The 20267-nt window shown below is 48.0% G+C and overlaps 1 long non-coding RNA gene across 1 annotated transcript in view; it reads right to left on the reverse strand.

The window, feature by feature from the left end:
* The window catches only part of LOC149859765 (uncharacterized), a 117541-nt gene that overhangs the window by 3914 nt on the left and 93360 nt on the right, over positions 1 to 20267 (reverse strand). The window contains exon 2 of the long non-coding RNA XR_016443579.1: positions 10456 to 10599. This is a non-coding gene — a long non-coding RNA (uncharacterized LOC149859765). The remainder of the gene's footprint in view (positions 1 to 10455; positions 10600 to 20267) is intronic.

The following is a 20267-nucleotide window of genomic DNA, read 5'->3' on the forward strand; positions in this document are numbered from 1 at the left end:
TAACAGGAAATATCAGGTATCATGAAAACAATCCTAAAACCTCTTGTCACCCAAAGAGCAAGTTTTGTCCAAGACACTACAGACCAACATACATATCTGCACAGAACCAGCAATCACCCTAAACACACCAAGAAAGATGTGCTTATACAACCAAGCCCTCAGATACCACCGAATTTACACAGAGGCTGAATACCCGGGATTGTCACCTCACCAATCTTAAAAAGGCTTGCACTCAACAAGGACACTCCTCCAGAGAGAAAGATCGCACACTGGAAAGAGCCACCCAGATAACACGTGAAGAATTACTTCAGTACAGAAGAAAACCCCCCACAAATTGCACACTTCCGGTTATGACAGGGGTGGGTAAAATGTGGCCCGTGGGCTGGATGCGGCCTGCCAGACCATTCTATCTGGCCCGCAGGACCCCTCAAAAATTTAGAAAATTAATATTTATCTGCCCCTGGCTGCCTGTCATGCAGCCCTTGATAGCTTGCCAAAACTCAGTAAGTGGCTCTCTGCCCAAAATAATTGCCCGCCCCTGGGTTATGACATATCACCCCTCCCTCAAACCCATACGGAAAATCCTCAAACAATTGCAACCCATACTAGAAATAGACCCTATTCTTAAAGAGATCTTCCCAGAGCCACCCATCCTAGCCTTCAAACAAGCACTGAACCTCACTAACCTCATTACCAGAAGCAAACTTCCTAAGGCCCAGAACACACTGAATGGATCCAGACCATGCTATGACAAGAAATGCAAAACCTGCCAATGCCTCTCCACCACCCCCACAATTACTACACCCCACAACAGAGTCATCAGCATTCCTGCATCTTACAGCTGCACCTCCAGAAAAGTTATACATCACATCCAGTGCACCAGATGCCCTGATGGAAAATACATAGGAGAGACCAAACAACAACTGTGCACCATAATGAATGCACACTGGAAATCTATCAAGGACAAATATACCCAATTACCTGTTGGGGCACATTTCTCACAAGAAAACCACTTTCTCGCCACGTTCTCAGTTCTAGTCCTCAAGGGAGCTTACAAAACCCATCTCACAGATGAGCCTATGAACTTCACTTCATCAACCTCCTGGATGCAAAAAATCATGGACTGAATATAGACATTGGTTTTATGACACATTATAACCTGCCTGACTCCCCAGGTGCCTCCTCCACTATTTACTTGCTACATTCATCCCTCTTCTCTCTTCCCCGCCTTCCCTTCCCCCTCCCCCTCCCACCCAGCCTCTCTCTCACCCACTAATGATTCAATTTACATCTTCACTGACTGTCTGTCTTGCATGTATACCAGCTCAGCCTCTGGATTCTTTACTATTCATTCCATCCAGGAAGAGCACATACCAACTGCAGAGGCTTTCTCAGCCTGAAAAAGGGGTTTTAAACCCAAAAGCTTGTTTTAAAAAAACTCCAACTATTTAATTTGGTCTGATAAAAGATATCACTTTCACCCAAAGAAAGTTTTTATTTCTATCCATAACACTTGATGATCATTTGCCTCTGACATAATTTCACTAGTCCAATATCAGCAAAATCGCTGATATTAATCTTTTTAGGCACTTGCACTTTGGGGTCTATAATGCTCCTAAATACATGGGCCTCCCTATAAAGTCAAGATTCTATTATACCAAGAAAGCTAAAAAGTCTAATAATCTTCTTTATCTACTTTGACAGACACCACTAGTTGGTCTCAAACAATCATGAATCAGAAAAATCTTAGGCATTCCTGCATCCGGTGCTTTTCAATACGTTTCCCATCAGCAGCCTGTATATCTTCTACCAATAACACTTAACCAAAAAAAGATACAGGTTTTATAAATTCATTTCTCGTGCTTACTGGTGCTTTATTCTTTTGTTCAGTTTTAGGTATACCATACTGGAGTCTCATTATAAAATAGGATTTGTTATTACCACGGATCCCAGTTTTCTCTGATTAAAAACTGCAAATTCTCTGATTAAAAACCCAAAATCCGTGATAAAAATTAAAGGCCCCCCACAGCTCCTCCCAGTGCTGCTGATGCCCTGCACTCCCCCCTCAACAGTCTGAACTGCCATCCTGATGCCCATCACAACAGCCACCCAGACATGCAGACAGACATTGACACCCACCCCAGCAGGTAAGTGTGTGTGGGGGGAAGAAGCAGGGCAGGGAGGGGGAAAGGGAAGGTGCTGGGGAGTGAGGGCAGCGGTGCTGGGGGGTGAGGGCAGGGGTGCCACTCTGTGGGCCACACATATACCAGCCAGCATGACAGGAGGTTCACACACGGAGGCTGCCACCGCAACTCTGCCACTGCGTCCTGCACTACCATCCCACGGCCACCTAAATGGCTTTGTGGGCAAGTGGTGCAGGGCACGACAGCATCAGTTCGGTGGAAACCATCGTGTACAGGCCACATACGTGCTGCTTGGCTGGGGGGTGAAACAGGGGGGCTTGCATTCAGCAGCATGTCCTGCAACCAGCTGCATGGCTCTGTGGTGCTGTCTGCATGCAGGGTGGGGGGGGCTTTGTGGGCAAGCACTGCCACCAGGGAGCCATGCCCTTCATTCCTAGATCCTAGAGGTAAATGGGGTTTGGGGACTGTGGGGCAGGGCTGGGAAAGATGGTTGGGGGCTGAGGAAGTGGCAGGAGGTTTTGTATGCAGTGGCCGTCACCACTGGCATGGGCAGCCCCACAGGCAAGCAGCACCCATGTCAGTGGTGATTGCCTCTGCCTCCAAAACCTCCTGCTGCCACCGTGGACCCATGCTCGGAGCTGCGTGGCTGGAGGCAGCGGTGCAGCGTGGGGTGGTGGTGGGGATGGCTGTGTGCCGCCCGGTCACCACCATGCTGCCACTGCTGCCCGGCAGCTGGCCGCACAGCTCCAGGCAAGGCTCTACAGTGGCAGCGAGGGGTTTTGGAGGCAGTGGCCATCACCGCCATAACAGGCCTCCAGGTAAGCAGCAGCACCGAGGGCACGCCCAAGCCCCACCCCCGCCCCCATCCCTCACCATGGCTGTAGAGCCAGCCAAAGAGCTGTGCTCTCCCCACATGCCAGCCTCCCTCTCCCCCTCCCCTGGGCAGCCGGCTGGGCAGCATGTGTGCGACCTGCACATGGCGGGCACCACCATACTGCACCCTGCATCGCTCACTCGCAAAGCCTCCTGCAGAGGGGCACCCCTGCCCTCACCCCCTGGCCCTGCTCCCAGCTGCAATGTGCCGCCTGAGACCAGCAGCACCCCCTGCTCCCTCAGCCCCCCAAACCATCTTCCCCAGCCCTGCCCCACAGCCCCACTAACCTCCATGCTCTGGGGAGAGGGCCAGTGTGAGCCTGAGCCTGGCCTTGGCTGCCTCAGAGGCTCAGGCTCTGCCCTCCCCCACCCTCCCTCCCCCTCTGGCCAGGGCTGGGAGTTTCCTGCCCTTTTTGCAATTGGCTCTTGGAGGCTGGATCTGTGACAGCCTGCAAGAGCTCTTTGCAAAAGTGGAGAATCCATGGATTTCTCTGTTGAAAAGAGAAATCCACATTTTCTCCAATAAAAACAGGGAATCCATGGTTTTCTCAAGTTTTCTGTGGGAAATAGAAAACCCGGATCCCTGGTTATTACCTTTCTGTACTATAAATTGTATGCCTGGTTTGTTTCACATAGAATCCTTTCCTGTTTCCTTAACTAGTCATTTTCTTGAAGCAATTTGAAAGACACTGATCTCCTTTGAATGAGTAGTAAATTTCTCGAACTGGCAAAGAATATGAAGTTAACTCCAACCAGCGTGTATGCTAGTCACATGTTTCTCTTTGACTCTGTATTAATGAAGTCCTGTAACCACCACCACCCCCAGACAGGTGCATGTGGGAGCAAGCCCTCTGGTTCAGGGTATGAACGCAATGACAGTCTACAAATGCAGAATGAAAAAGGATTACTGCCCCTGGCCTCTGCAAAAGTAGCAGTGACGATAAGGATGTAGTATACACCACTATTTCTGTACATTAGCAGAAGATTATGCTAAAGAAAGCAGATACCGCACCCTTCATGAAGGCAGACAGTATGCCTATGAAAGACACTACAGCTGTGCTAAGCTTCAGTTGCTGAGTCAATTCAGAGGAGATTTGGCCAGATTCAGCGGCCGAATCTCTGAATCCAAATTGAATCAGGAGACCTATTAATCTCTCCAAATCGAATCCAAAGCCTCCAATTTGATTTGGAGAGATTCAACGATTTGGCCATAGGCACAGCTTTATATGTTTGTTCTACATACCTCAAGGTACCATGCATGAACGCTGAGATGGTGGGGTGGATGGAGTGTCCCATGAGAGCGCTGGAGAGGCAGTCCCCCGTACACTCGGCAGTTGACCCGCATGTGGATCGAAAATACTTCTGGTCCATTTCTGGATCCTCCGTGGAGCATGCGGGGGACCCCTTCTCCCACCCTCCCAGCTCAGCCCCCCCGCCCCCAACGTGCTTGGTGGTGGACCTGGAAGTATTTCCAGTCCACTTCCAGGTCCACCACCAAGTATGCAGAGAGACCCCCTGAGCTCCTGTGGGATGCTCCATCCACCCCACTATCTCAGCATTCAAGAGCTGTGCCTCGTACCTCATGGTATGTAGAAAAAACATATAAAGCTATGAATCACTGTCCCCCAAATCAGGCTGAATTCAAATCCATATCGAATATGGCACGCTACGCCCACCCCTACAAGACACACAGTCTTCCTCATCTCCAATCTTGATATCTCTAAGCTATCCTGACTAGAAACTGTATAGCAATTAGCTCAATACTACTTCCTATGTTTAATTTAGTATTTCACCTTTACTTTGGGTAGGCTTTATTTTCTACCTGTTGCATGGGTAGGTAGCAAACCACCATTTTCGTGACTGACATTCACTTTCTATAACAAGGGAAGGAAGAAGAACTGAAGAGTCCTTGAAGTTCACTAAGAATTTCACTATTCAATTTAACTTACTGAGACAGTAGTCACCATAAAGTGTACTACAATATATACTCTAAGATAAATAAAGTAGTAACAAAATTTCGCCAGCTAGTAAAACAAAACATCTTGAACCAGCTAGTTTTATTTATAATGAATAATGTGACACTTTCCCTCACAAATACAAATTACAAGAGCAGAAAAATAAGAGGTATAAGAGTGAGTGTATGATGACATAGACCTTACAGCTGGGAAGGCAAACATTCAGGTTGCTGAATGAGTTGTGCAAGTTTTGTGGTTTGGTCCTGAAGGCTGTGGCCAGGCCCCTGGTTCCAGTTCCCCACCACAAACTACCAATAACTTCTCATAAGGCAAACAATATTAAATAACATTAAAACAAGGGCTCACAGACAAACACCCAGCCCCAGCATGGTTCTTCAAACAAAGCAGCATATATATGGCAAACAACAGAACCATGGAAGGCTTAAGAGAACAGAGTTCTCTCTAACACCCTTCCCTTCCCATAGCTTGCTCTGTCTCATTATTCTCTTTACTAGGAATACAGTTCAGTTGCCTTCCTGCCCCAAAGATATAGGCTACTTATTAATATTTGAAATACTGTACCATCCAGGAGCCTCATTCTGACTAGAAACCCACTGTGCTCAGTGCTATACAAACAGAGAACAAGAGATGGTCTTTGCTCCAAGTAATTTACAAGCAAATTGTAAAGGTAGACAAATACAGACAGACACATGGGATAATATGAGGAAATATTGAAATAATATTGGCCAGTGCAGTAGGCAGTGATATTAGCATACTGGTCATATTGTCTTTAAAAAACTCTGAGCTACAAAAGGAACTCCTTCATGTCCTAGATGTCCCGGAAGTCTCCTGTCCCAATATCTAAATCGATGCTGTTTCCTTTTGAAAGGGAAACTTGAGCCAGTGTGCTTCATAACTCTAATGCTCCACTTTGGGGCTGTAGCATGTATGACTCACCCATCAACTCCTTAGAGCATAGTCCATTTGGAAAATGGTATCAAGTTACTCCACAAGTAACATTGACTAAGAGTGTACATTCAGGGACTTAGTATGAAGTAGTCAGTGCACCCTCAGTTCACACATTACGCTACTGCACGAGTAACTTTTCCACATGGATAAGACAACAGAATCATTACCATATTCAGTATATACATGGAAGGTGCTGACATCCCTCAACAATCTTGCACTTTGTTTCTACACACAGAAATTCTCTCAAGGTCCTATTTGGCCCAGTACTTCAGCCCGTACTTAAGTGAACAGTCCCACTGAAATCAATGGCTATTCACATCAAAAAGGAGTGATGGATTTAGTTCAATGTTCCATAACTTCTAGAATATGGGGAGATAAATAGGAAGCTTACAACTTTTTCTCTCCATCACTGGCACTCTTAATGCCATGATCAACATATTATCTGGACTCCAACAGACCAAAACATTCTGGCTAGGGATAGACATTCAAGAAGTCTGAGCCTGAATTGATTCAACCTTTGCAGATTAGTCTAACCTGGGTAGGCTGAACTGGTTTCCAACCATCTCTCTGGCCTGAGAAAATTCAGGCACATGCCTGCAGTGGCTCAGGCTAGAAGCTGGGGAATGCTAGAGCAGGCCTGCCTTACCTTCCAGTGGTGAGCTGAGAGAGGCATGGCCAGGGCCCAGCAGGAGGCTCTGATTAGGGAGGGGTAAACCCCCACCCTGCCTGCACCATGGCAGGCTTTTCCCTGCTTCCTGCTCAAGGGGCAGGAGTGTTGCCAGCCTGCAGCACTGGGCTAACACTCTGAGGCAAGAGGGAGGTGCAGTAAGGGAAGGGGGAGATGGGAGGGGGAGGGAGATGGGGGCTGCTCAGACTGAGCTGGAGGTGGGGGCGGGGAGTGGATTGGAGGTCCCCCTCCCAGGCAGAGAGTTCCAATCCATCTACCCCCCTTCCCCTTCCAGGTCAGGCTAAGCAAACCCCATCCCACAGCTCCTTCCCCCTCTGTTCCTACAGACAGCACCAGAGATGGAACGGGGGGGGGAGGGGGCACAGAGGAGAGAGGCTGCAGACAGGCAGCTCCTCCTGAATCAGCTCTAAAGTGGAGCTTGATTCCTCCCCACCCCACAACTCCCCTAACCAAACAGTGAGTGTCAGTACCCTTAAGAACCACGAGAGCCAAAGGAACTGCAGCTACTGAGAAGGTATGCCTACTGCAATCAGTGGCATGCTGGCAGCACATGTGGACATACTCCAACTAGCTTTAATCTACTAAGTTTAGATACCAAGCACTGTAATCAAGGCAGCCTGGACTTCAGCCATTAAAAGCCAGTACTTGGGGTACCAGATCAACTTTTGAAGTCTAGACTGAAGCCCAGCCTCTTGCAAATCACACTGCTGTCAGTGTCTGAACTAGACAGACATACGGATGCGAATTCAGGCTCAGGCTATCCGTAAGCCTGTGACTGCTAGGAACTGGGAGGGCACGACAGGGGATGGATCTCTCTACACATGACATACATATTTACTCTTCCTTAAAAGTTCTGCTACTTGCCTCTATGACAGATAGACTCCTGGGCTAGATGGACCTTTGGTCGGACTCCAGTCCAGCAGACCTTATATACATAGTTTCTAGGGTCGGAAGGGACCTGAGCAGATCATGGAGTCCGACCCCCTGCCATGGCAGGAAAGAGTACTGGGGTCAAATGACCCCAGCAAGGTGTACATCTAGCCTCCTCTTAAAGACCCCCAGGGTAGGAGCCAGCACCACTTCTCTTGGAAGTTGGTTCCAGATCCTAGCTGCCCTGACCGTGAAGTAGCACCTCCTGATATCTAGCCTAAATCTACCCTCTGCCAGCTTGTGACCATTATTCCTGGTCACTCCTGGTAGTGCACAGGGGAACAGGGACTTCCCCAGTGCCTCCTGTCCCCTCTGACTAGTTTGTAACAGGCAACTAGATCCCCCCTCAGCCTTCTCTTGTGGAGGCTGAATAGGTTCAGGTCCCGTAGCCTCTCCTCATAGGGCCTGCCCTGCTGCCCCCTGATCATGCGAGTCGTCCTCCTCTGGACCTTCTCCATGTTGTCCACATCCCTCTTGAAGTGCGGTGCCCAGAACTGGATGCAGTACTCCAGCTGTGGCCTGACCAGTGCCGCATAAAGGGGAAGGATCACCTCCTTGAGATGCATCTGTGGATGCATGACAAGGTACGGTTGGCCTTCCTTATTGAATCCCCACACTGCCGGCCCATGTTCATCATGGAATCAATGACGACTCCAAGATCCTTTTCTGACTCTGTACTGACAAAAAGGGAGTTCCCCAACCTGCAGGTATGGTGCCAGTTGTTCCTCCCCAGGTGCATCACTTTGCACTTGTCGGTGTTGAATCCCATCCTATTCTCATCCACCCACCCCTATAACCTGTCTAGGTCCAATTGCAGCCTATTCCTCCCTTCTAGTGTGCCCACATCCCCCCCACATCTTAGTGTCATCAGCAAATTTGAACAAGGTGCTATTTACCCCCTCGTCCAAGTCACTGATGAAGATGTTGAACAGTGCGGGCCCGAGGACCGAGCCCTGCGGAACCCCACTGCCCACGTCCCTCCAAGTTGAAAATCACCCATCCACTACCACTCTCTGGGTGCAGCCCTCCAGCCAGTTAGCGACCCATTTGACTGTCTGGGTGTCGGCACCACAGTCCCCCAGTTTCTTAATGAGAACGGGGTGAGAGACAGTGTCGAAGGCCTTCCGAAAGTCCAGGAAGACTATGTCCACTGCTATCCCTGCATCTAAGGATTTGGTGATCTGGTCATAGAAGGCCACCAGGTTGGTCTGACAGGACCTGCCGCTAATGAACCCGTGTTGGTTGCCCCTAAGCATAATCTCCCCTGCTGGCCCCTCATGGATATGCGCCAGAATAATTCTCTCAAAAAGCTTGCCCAGGATCGAGGTAAGACTAACTGGCCTATAATTTCCTGGGTCCTCCTTCCTTCCCTTTTTGAAGATGGGAACCACATTAGCCCTCTTCCAGTCCTCTGGCACCACACCAGAGCACCATGAGTACTTGTAAAGCCGTGCCAGGGGTCCCACAATGACCTCAGCCAATTCCCTCAGTACTCTAGGGTGGAGATCATCCGGACCAGCTGATTTGAATACATCCTGTCCCTCCAGAAGTTCCCTAACTAGTTCCTCACTAACCCCTGGCCTAGGTGCACCTCCCCTAGGATCTAAGGGGGGCCCAGAGGAGGGGGGTGACTGTTCTGGTCCCTGTTCAGGAAAATGGAGGCAAAGAAATCGTTAAATATGTTGGCTTTGTCATCTGGTGTGACAACCAAATTTCCTAGCGTGTCCTGCAGAGGCCCCACATTACTGCCCGGAACCTTCTTTTTGCCCCCTATGTATTTTAAAAAGGACTTCTTGTCGTCCTTGATCCGGGAAGCTAGTCCCAGTTCCATCTCTGCCTTGGCCTTCCTGACTGCCCCCCTGCATTCCCAAGCAACTGCAGCATAGTCCTCCCTGGTGATGTCCCCTGCCTTCCATTGGGTGTACGCCTCCCTTTTAGCTAGAAGACATTCCCAGATGCTTTTGGTGAGCCATGGGGGCTTATATGCCCTCCAGCTCCCTTTGATCCGTGTTGGGATTACCTCCCTTTGGACTTGGAGGATCGTCTCCTTAAGGAGCGACCACTTTCCTTGGACACCTGGCTCCCCTCCCCTCCAGGACCTCAGTGCTTCCCCGACGATTCTCCTTAGCTCATTGAAGTTTGCCCTCCTGAAATCTAGGGCTGCTGCCTTGCTGTAGGCCTTTGCCACCTTGCGCTGGATGGTGAATTCCAGCAGGCGATGATCGCTGTCGGCCAGGTGGTCGAGCACCTGCAGCCCCCTCACCAGGTCGTCACTCGTGGCCAGCACCAGGTCCAACAAGGCGTCTCCCCTGGTGGGGCTGTGCACCTCCTGGGTTAGATGGAGGTCCTGCATTCTGGCTAGGAACTTACTTGAGCGGTCAGACCTGGCTGACTGCTCTTCCCAGCAGATGTCTGGAAAGTTCAGGTCCCCCATGATGACCACATCCTTTGACTTAACTACCTCCATGAGCTGACTTAAGAATTCCTGGTCTAGCTCTTCCCCTTGGTTGGGAGGTCTGTAGTAGACCCCCACCGTTAAGTCTCTTTCCCCTCGACTGCCTTGTATTCTAACCCAAAGTGCCCCTCCTCTGATTCTTTGCTAATTGACAAGGATGTGTATTCCTCCTTAATGTAGTGCCACATCCCCACCTTTCCTTCCTATCCTGGCCCTCCTGTACAGCCTATAGCCCTTGACATTCACCGCCCAGTCATGCGTTGGGTCCCACCACGTTTCAGTGATCCCCACTATGTCCAGGTTGGTGTCAGCTAGCAGGAGGGTGAGTTCCTCCTGCTTGTTTCCCATACTACAAACATTTGTGTAGAGGCATTTGAAGCCTTCTGTGGATGTGTGTATTGGCCCCCTAATCACAACATTGCCCTGGCCCCTGTTGCTTACCTGTGTCTATGTTCCGCTCGTTGACCTAGGCTGGGCTGTAGTTGTGGGTGTTGCTTGGTCTGGCAGTCCGATGTTTCCTCCGCCCTTGTCTTCCCCTTCCCCCAACAAGCCTAGTTTAAAGCCCGCCAGAGGAGATCCGCCAACCTAGAAGAGAACACACGCTTACGTTTAGGGGAAAAGGTGGAGCCCGTCCCATCCGAGCATGTCTCTCGTTGTGACGTCCCGGTCATTGTCGAGGAAGCCAAAGCCTGCCCTGAGACACCATTCCCGAAGCCGCCAGTTGGTCTCTGCGATGCACTTTGCATGCCGTCTCCCACATCCATTCACTGGTAGGATAGAAGAGAAAACCACCTGTGCGCCTATCTCCTTTAGCACACACCCCAGAGCATGGTAGTCCACCATCAGGTGATCAGGGCTTTTCCTGGCTGCATTAGTACCCACATGGATTAGGACCATGGGGTAGTAATTGGTGAGCTGGATCACGGCTTGGATCATCCCCTTCACATCCTGAATCTTTCCTCCAGGTAGGCAGTAGACCTCGCATGTTGAGGGGTCCTGGCAACAGATGGGGCCCTCTGTACCTCTCAGGATAGAGTCGCCTATGATGATCACTCGACGCTTTTTCCTCCTTGCCTGCTTAGCTCCTTCGGCCTGCTCAGAAGGTGGAGAGCATGGAGTTGCCTCCTCTCCGGTTTCCTCCTCTCCTTCCTTCTCCTCCAGAGTTGCCAGGGCCTCGTACTTGTATTACATATTACAGCATGTAAACATACACCTATGTGTGGTGCAGTGTAGACATATCCAGAAAGGACAGAGTTGAGACAGCATGAAGTCTAGAGACAGGGAGTTATATACATGCCTGAAATCACTTTAAAGTGCTTTACAAATCAGTTCAATCAGTGTGGGTTACCCTATAGTTCAGAGTAAATTATTAACTTTTCAGAAGGAGTGAAGAAACTACCACTTCACTTTTAAATAATGAAAATGCTAAAAAACCTACACTTAACAGCTCTAAAACTGCAGCAACTCACCCACCAACACCCACTCTTCTTGTCAGCAGGCTTTTTTCAGCTTTGCCTATTATTTGCGTTGAACCAGAGATGTTTAATGTTTGCTAGATTTATCTGTTCAATTGATTCTGTAACTGCTTTAAGAAGCACCATGTGTTACAACATGTACATGTGCCACTGACCTCTTTACCAGCACTATTTTGATCTAAAAAAGGAAGAACACACCTTGGAGATTTCAGACTGCTTTTGTTTCACCACTTCTACATGTATAGCTGTATGTCTGCTTTAAGATTGACATCAGCTTTTATTCATGTCTGAGTCTTCACCATGGCATATGTTTATTTTTCTAAAAATCTAACAGTAAGGTCCAAGTTCTGCAGGAATTTAAGGAGTCAGGGCATAATGCAAGAAAAATATGTTTTCTAAACTGTGCTGCAAACACTTTGGGTGGTGAATTTTTAAAGGGCTGAAGCTAAAACAATCTACTTGTGGGTGCAATTTGTGCTTACAATTTTGCACCCACCGAGTCATGGAGGTGAATTGGACTATTTCTACCTCTTGACTATCAGTTTCGTACCCACAATCAGACTGCTGTAGGTGCAAAAAAAATTGCAAAAGCAAACTTCATGGCTGCAAATTATAGTGGGGGTTCTTTGCAATTCTGCACGAGGAGTTTTGAACCAGCTGTTTTTCCATTTCTTACACAAGAATCTGGTATTTTACAAATACATATTTTAAAATCAGATAATTTATAATAAGCATCAGGTATTTCAATTAATTGTTTTGAAATCAATATGTATGAAAACTCTCCTTTCTGAAATTGGCAAAACAAGGATAGATTTAAGGCCATTTAAAAAAAAATTAACAGAATGAGAAAAGTGTCTTTAAATAGTGCCTTTGCTATCTGTCAGTTAGCACTGTTGCATTGCTGTCAGCTCACACTTCCTTTAGTTCCAGCTTTTCTCCATCCTACATAGATCCATACAAATCAATTGTCTTTTCCAAACATGTGGTAACCACTGAAAAGTGAAATTAATAAAGCACTAGAAAAGCTGATTCATAAAGCTGACACTCCTGTAGCACTCTGGGTTTTCTCCCCTCTAGCTAGTCATTTGAGATGGGAAAGCAGGGTATAAGATTATCTAGTTGCAGCTGTCATTCCTGACAACATGCATCTCAATGCTGAAAGGAATTTTAGGTTTAAACTGAAATGCCACCACAAAGGGTTCCTTGGCTCCTGTCAATATGTGCACCTTGGATGGAAAGCAACCACTGAGGGCAGTGTGTCCAACATGCAGAACCTGCCACAAAATGAAGTCCTTCATAAGAAAACTCATCTCATTCTCAATAACAAGGAGACAAGATGAGACCATCAGTCTCAATTGTGAAGACAGTGTTTTCCTCCCATATTATTCTGTCTGTCATGTATCCTTCAGGTTCCAAAGGAATCCCTGTCTCATACATCATTATTCTCCACAAAGGCTGAAAGCCTTCAGGGGGTTCCTTCCTGCCTAGTGTACTACCCTTGATGTTTGAGTATCTTCAGTGACAGAAGCCACTCCCTGCTACAAGGAGGTTATCTGCATACTAATTAAACCTCCAAGCACTGAAGACTTAAAAAAAAGTCCTGCAAGTAAATATGAGCCAAGTTCTAATTAATGCCTTAAGCCCTGATTCAGCAAAGTACTTAAGTACTGAGTTAACTTTAAGTACAAGGGTAGTTTCACTAAAGCCAAATGTAGCATCTAAAAGGCAAAGTATATTGGCCCAATATAATACTCTTTGAAGTTCGCCATAACATTCACAATCAAAATTGTCCTTAGTTTGCTTCATGCAGTATTTCTCAATTACAAATGATAAAAAAATGTTTACTTGTTCAATCCAGGCTCAGTTCAGCAATGGCCTAAGTACTGTATCTGTGTTCAGTACCAGTCTCAGCACCTCTCGTGACCTCACCACGGCAGGATTGAGCTCACAGAAAAGGGCCACTATACTGAAAAGCTTTCTGTTGACATTACTGCAAGAACTGACACAGAAAGCAGCACCCCTAACTGAACCTCAGACCTACTGCAGCTGCAAAAGGCCCAAATTCTTTCAAAATGGAGATTGACAGGGTAAGGATGTAACTGTGAATGTCTGATAAAGAGCAGTACAGTACTAAACCAACACTTCCTGACTGAGGTTTGCTGTAAAAATTGTCATGTCGGTTCAATAGTGCCAACTACTGAGCATTCTCAACTCCCACTGACTTCATAGAAGTTCTGTGCGCTTAACACCTCCAGAAGTCAGCATATAAAGAAAGAAGTTGGCATATGTTAGCTAATATGAGTCTTCTGGCTAGGATTTGCAAAACAGTAAAACCACATAAAAGTTAGCTGAAGTATCATTAAGGTTGCATATGAAAAGCAAGGAAATTTAGAAAAGGATAAAATCCTAGCTGACAGTACATCTTTATCTTATCCACTATAAATAAGAAACCCCACAAAACAAATGACAGTGCCATGACTGTAAGACTCAGTACCAGATTTCTAGATTAACTCAATGCCCTTGCTTTCATTGGTTTAAGAGGCCGATTGTTGCTCTCATATTTTTCTAATTGTGGATATAAAAAAAATCTTTATCTTTCATAGTCCTTGAAGTCTGTTATATAAATACATAATTATGGCTTCTTTCAACTGGGTATAATTTACTGGATAGTTTATAACAGCTGCACTGGAACTATTAGAGTTTATCATTTAAAACCTAATTAAGGGCTTCTTAATTAGCAGATCCTTCAGTCACTAGATTGTAAAAGATCCTTGGCAGCCACTGCATGATACAAATCTGCATGAAATGTCTCCCTAAAAACAGGATATGTACAAATCAGCTGTCATTCAGAGCCTCCAAAAGTACATTCATTGTCCCCATGGGTAAACCTTTTTGCAATTCCTAGAATTTAAATCTGCAGAATAATTTTTGTATGCATATACAGTCTCCTGAACAAATGCAACCTTCTCTTTGCAAGCATGTCACAGAACTTGCATACATATTTGCAGACCATTTAGCAATTTGGACTTTTGGCCAAACTCAAAAGCAAATGTCAACAGCGGTACAAGTTCCATGTTGAAAGATTCAAGGGGGGCACCCAACAAGGAAGAAGCTATTTGAGATGGAGGGGAGAGAGACACTTTTTTGTGTCAGCCCTTCACTCTGCACGCCACAAACATAATTTGCATTACTCTGGTGCTTAAAAGCTCAGTTCATGAGCCAAGACACCATTGGGCTAGACAAGGTACAAATGCTGAACAAGGAGATAATTAAGTATAAGACAAGAGACAAAAAGATAGATACAGGCATGTGGGGGAACAGAACAGAACAATGAGACAGTACTGATCACCATGACAGGTACTGGTCTCAGTGCATTAACAGCCTAACCACTGGCAATTTTATAGGAATCAGGGCAGAGGGGAGTTTTCAGGAGAATAATGCTGTAGCTCATAGGTGTTTATGAGTTCTTTCTTGCAAACATGAGAGGTATTTTGGGAGAAAATATACAGGTACTTGTTAGAAAACAGTATTTGGGCAAGGGAGAGTGGCATTCTGAGCCAGCAGATGGCAGAAGTAAATATCTTGGTGGTGAATTGAATTGTTGGGGCTTGAGTCTGGAGTGGACACATGTGCCTCCAGCACATGTATGCCCCCTGTACTCACCAGCAGAGGCAGAGGTGGTGGCGGCGGATCCTTGAAAGATAAGTGGGGCAGGGAAGCCAGCAATAGCTGTAGAGGATCCAGAGGGGGAGCCCCCTGCATCCCTCTTAACTGAGCCAGCAGGGAGCCATGCTCCCAAGCTGTGTGCAAACAGAGTGCAATTTGTAAGGGCACGCCGGCATTTGCACTGGCATTCACGCAAGGCAGGCATGCAGCAGTAACCCGGAAGGAGCCTCCAGCAAGAGAAAGAGGAAGACTCACAGCTCCACAGACATGGTAAGGACATGGAGTGCAGCTGCTAGGGGTCCTGCCCCAGTGGCACCACCCACCCTGGGCTTCTCTGAGGCCTCCATCCAGATGGAGCTGATGGGGGGGTCAGCAGCCCTCTGCCCCCATCTGTAGGGGTGGCCTGGTGGGGAGCCGGGGGCCAGTGGTGGGAGAGGGGTCTCATGGCTCCCTCAGCTGCCCCTCCTGTGCCCAACTTCAGGCCCTGGAGAAGCAGATGGGGGAGCTCCGGGCTGAGGTAAGCAGGCTACAGGGGATCAGGGCTATAGAGGATGAGATTGACACCTACTTCCATTCACTGTAGGACCAGTGTTCCTGCCTACAGACCCCCCAGGAGAGATGCACAACAGAGGAGTAGCAGAAGGTGCCCACCAGAATCAGGGCTGCTTGGGCTAGCATGGTGGAGGCTCCCCAGGTACAACTTGGGAACAGATACAAGGCCCTGGCAGCCTTGGAGAAGGATAAAGGTATCTCCAGGGGGGACGGTGCCACTACACGCATGACACAGACTGCACAGAGAAGGAGCACCAGGAGGAAGAAATGCCAAGTCCTTGTCATCTTCCAGACTCCATCCTGAGGGGAACAGAGGGTCCCATCTGCTGACCTGACCCCATGGCACGGGAGATCTGCTACCTGCCTGGGGCTTGGATTCAGGACATCACAGAGAGGATCCTAGCCTTCATTCAACCCTTGGACCAGTACCCCACGGTCCTAATCCACATGGGAACAAATGACACAGCTAGGAGCAATCCAGACCACATTATGAAGGACTACAAGGCCTTGGGGGCCAAGCTCAAGGAGATGGGGGCACAGCTGGTATTCTCCTCTATTTTCCCAGTAAGTAGACACAGATGACAACACGAGGCTTGCAACAGTGAGGTTAACCAGTGGCTTCAGAGTTGGTGCTACCAGGCAGGCCGCCTGGGGTTCCTGGACAACGACCCACATTTTCACGCAGGCAACATGCTCAGGTGGGATGGGCTTCACCAATCCCCTAAAGGCAAGCATGTCTTTTCTTCCAGGTGGGCTGATCTCGTATGGCATGCTTTAAACTAGCTTTGCTGGGGGAAGGGGCCACAGGAGGACACCTCCCAGACAAGACAGGTGACAGGCACAAGAAGTACCCAGGTAAGTGACAAGGGTCCAGATGGTCCTAGGAACCCGGGGGGGGGTTGCACCGATAGGAGGCCTTAAATGCCTTTATACTAATGCTCAAAGTATGGGCAATAAGCAGAAGGAATTTGCCCTCCGGATACCTAGTACAAACCCAGACATAGTAGGGCTCACTGAAACCTGGTGGGATTCAACCCATGATTGGGCAGTAAACATTAGGGGCTACAGAATATACAGGCAGGACAGAATGGAGAGGAAAAGTAGGGGTGTGGTGCTCTACATCAAAGAGCAATACATGCCCTCAACTAACAGGATAGGGTCAGAGGAGGGGCAGACTGAAGTGCTCTGAGTCAAAATACAAGGGGGTCATGGGGAAAGGGACTTAACAGTGGGGGTCTACTACAGACCACCCAACCAGGGGGAAGAGATGGACCGGGAATTCTTGGGTCAGCTCGTGGAGACAGTTAAGTCAAAGGATGTGGCCAACATGGGTGATCTAAACTACCCAGACATTTGCGAGGAGAAGCAGTCAGCCAGGTCTGACTGCTCGTGTAGGTTCCTTGCTGAGATATAAGACTTCCACCTAATGCAGGAGGTGCACAGTTCCACCAGGGGGAATGCCCTTCTGGACCTGGTCCTGGCCACAGGCAACAACCTGGTGAGGGGACTCCAGGTTCTTGACCACCTGGGCAATAGTGATCATTGTCTACTAGAATTCCCTATCCAACGCATGGTGTCAAGGGCCTGCAGCAAGGCAGTAGCCCTTGACTTCAGGATGGCCAGCTTCAATGAGTTGAGCACATTGATAGGACAGGAACTGTGGTCCTGGAGAGTAGGGGGAACTAGGTGTTCAAGATTCCTTAAAGAGACTATCCTCTGAGCCCAAGGTATGATGGTCCCAATGTAAGTCAAAGGGGGCAAGAGTACTCAAAAGCCCCCTTGGCTCACCAAAGGCATCTGGGAACACCTGAGAGCCAAAAAGGAGGTGTGCATCCAGTGGAAGGGAGGGAATATTACCAAAGAGGATTATAACTCCATCACTCGACTCTGTAGGGAGGCTGTTAGGAAGGCTAAAGCAGAGATGGAACTAAGGCTAGCAACAAGGATCAAGGACAACAAAAAATCCTTTTTTTAAATACATAGGGAGTAAAAAGAAAGCACCAGGCAATGTGGGGCCCCTGCAGAATATGCTTGGCAATCTGGTGGTTGCACCAGATGAAAAAGCAGACTTTTAAAACAAATTCTTTACCTCCATTTTTCTGAGCAGAGACCTGGACATCTCCCCCATCAGGATTCAGGACAGACTCAGGAGAGACTCCACCAGGCCTAGGGTCAGGGAGAACCAAGTTAGGGAACTTTTGGAGGGGCTGGATATGTTCAAATCAGCAGGTCCAGATGCTCTCCACCCCAGGGTGCTGACGGAATTGGCAGGGGTCATCGCGGGGCCCCTGGCATGGCTTTACGAGCACTCATCGTGCTCTGGCCAGGTGCCAGAAAACTGGAAGAAGGCCAATGTGGTTCCCATTTTCAAAAAAAGGGAGGGGGGAGGACACAGGCAACTATAGACCCGTTAGTTTTACTTCAGTCCTGGGGAACCTCTTTGAGAAAATTATCCAGGAGCATATCTGTGAGGGACAAGCCGGGGTGATGATGCTCAAGAGGTGATGATGCAGTGTGGGTTCATTAGGGGCAGATCCTGTCAGACCAACCTGATTGCCTTCTACGATTAGGTCACAAAATCCTTGGGTGCAAGTCTCACGGTGGATGCAGTTTTTCTGGACTTCAGGAAGGCCTTTGACACTGTCTCCCACCCCATTCTCATTAAAAAGCTAGGCAACTATGGCATTGATGCCTACACAGTCAGATGGGTCACAAATTGGCTAGGGGGCTGCACCCAGAGAGTGGTGGTGGGCAGGTCATATTCCATCTGGAGGGATGTGGGCAGTGAAGTCCGCCAGGGCTTGGTCCTCAGGTTTAATTTCTTTATTAGCGACTTTGATGAGGGGGGAGAAAAGCACCCTGTTCAAATTTATCGATGACACCAAGATTTGGGGCATGGTGGGCACACTGGAAAGGAGGGACAGGATACAATTGGACAGGTTACAGGGTTGGGCGAACCCTAGGGTGAATGCTAGTAGGATGGGATTCAATACTGACAAGTGCAGGGTACTGAACTTGGGCAGAAAGAACCAGCAGCATACCTATAGGCTGGGGAACTCCCTTCTCGAAAGCACAGTAGCAGAAAGAGATCTTGGAGTCTTTGTTGATTCTAAAATGAACATGGGCTGCCAATGTGAGGATGTGGTCAGTAAGGCTAACCGCACCTTCTCATGTATCCACAGATGCATCACAAGCAGGTCCTAGGAGGTGGTCCTCCCCCTCTATGCAACACTGGTCAGGCCACAGTTGGATTACCGCCTCCGGTTCTTGGTGCTGCACTTCAGGAGGAATGTGGCCAGTGTCAAGAATGTCTAAAGAAGGGCCACTTACATGATCAGGGGATAACAGAGCAGACTCTATAAGGAGAGGCTATGGGACCTGAACCTGTTCAGCCTTCACAAGAAAAGGCTGAGAGGGGATCTAGTGGCCATTCTATAAACTTACCAGGGGGAAACAGAGGGGAATGGGTGAGACCCTGTTCCCCCAAGCAACGCCCAGAGTAACAAGGAATAACGGCCACAAGTTGATTGAGAGTAGGTTCAGGCTAGACATCAGGAGGCACTACTTCATAGTCAGGGCAGCCAGGATCTAGAACCAGTTTCCAAGGGAAGTGGTGCTGGCTCCTAACTTAGGGGTCTTTAAAAGGACACTTGATAATTACCTAGCTGGGATCATATGAGCTTAAACTCACCAGGGATTATATGAACCCAGTATTCATCCCTGCCCAGGGCAGGGGGTCAGGCTTGATGATCTGCTCAGGACCCTTCTGCTCCTACATCTATGAATGAGAGATGGGATATCTCCCAAGGAGGACTGTACAACAGCCCACACTTGTAGGGAGCAGATTAGAAAAGCTGAAGTAGCAAGTGAATTTAAATTAGCAATGGAAATCAAGGACAACAAGAAGTTCTTCTTTAGGTATATAGGGAACAGAAGGAAAACATACAGGAATGTGGGGCCATTAGTCAACAACTCAGGACAGCTGGTTACCAACACTCACAAGAAAACTGAACTCCTGAATGACTACTTTGCTTTGGTATTTCATTGGGCCAAGGGGAAAATCACTCCAGATAGGGCACAGAATAGGCGTGGTGGGAATGATCGCCTTCCTACTACTGATGTTGAACTGGGGCATAATCAATTACAAAAATTAGACATATATAAGTCAGCAGGACCAGACGAAATTCATCCAAGAGTGCTGAAAGAGCTGCCTAAAGTCATCACAGAAATCCTAGTGAAACTTGTCCAAAACTCATGGCACTCCAGGGAGGTCCCTGAGGACTGGAAGACGGCCAATGTTGTGCCTATATTCAAGAATGGGAGGAGACAGGACGTGGGTTACTATAAGCCAATTAGCTTAACTTCTATCCCAGGGAAAATCCTGGAAAAATTCATTAAGGAGTCTATGTATCATAGGCTTGCAGAAGGTAGGATTCTGAATGACATCCAGCATGGCTTTCTTGCAGGCAGGTCTTGCTTTATCAATTTCATTTTCTTCTACAACCAGGTGACTCACCACCTAGATAAGAGAGAGGAGGTTGATACTGTATACCTTAACTT

Source organism: Crocodylus siamensis, chromosome 7 (genome assembly GCF_052110815.1).
Source record: "Crocodylus siamensis isolate JL-2025a chromosome 7, ASM5211081v1, whole genome shotgun sequence".
In the NCBI taxonomy this organism is placed as follows: Eukaryota; Metazoa; Chordata; order Crocodylia; family Crocodylidae; genus Crocodylus; species Crocodylus siamensis.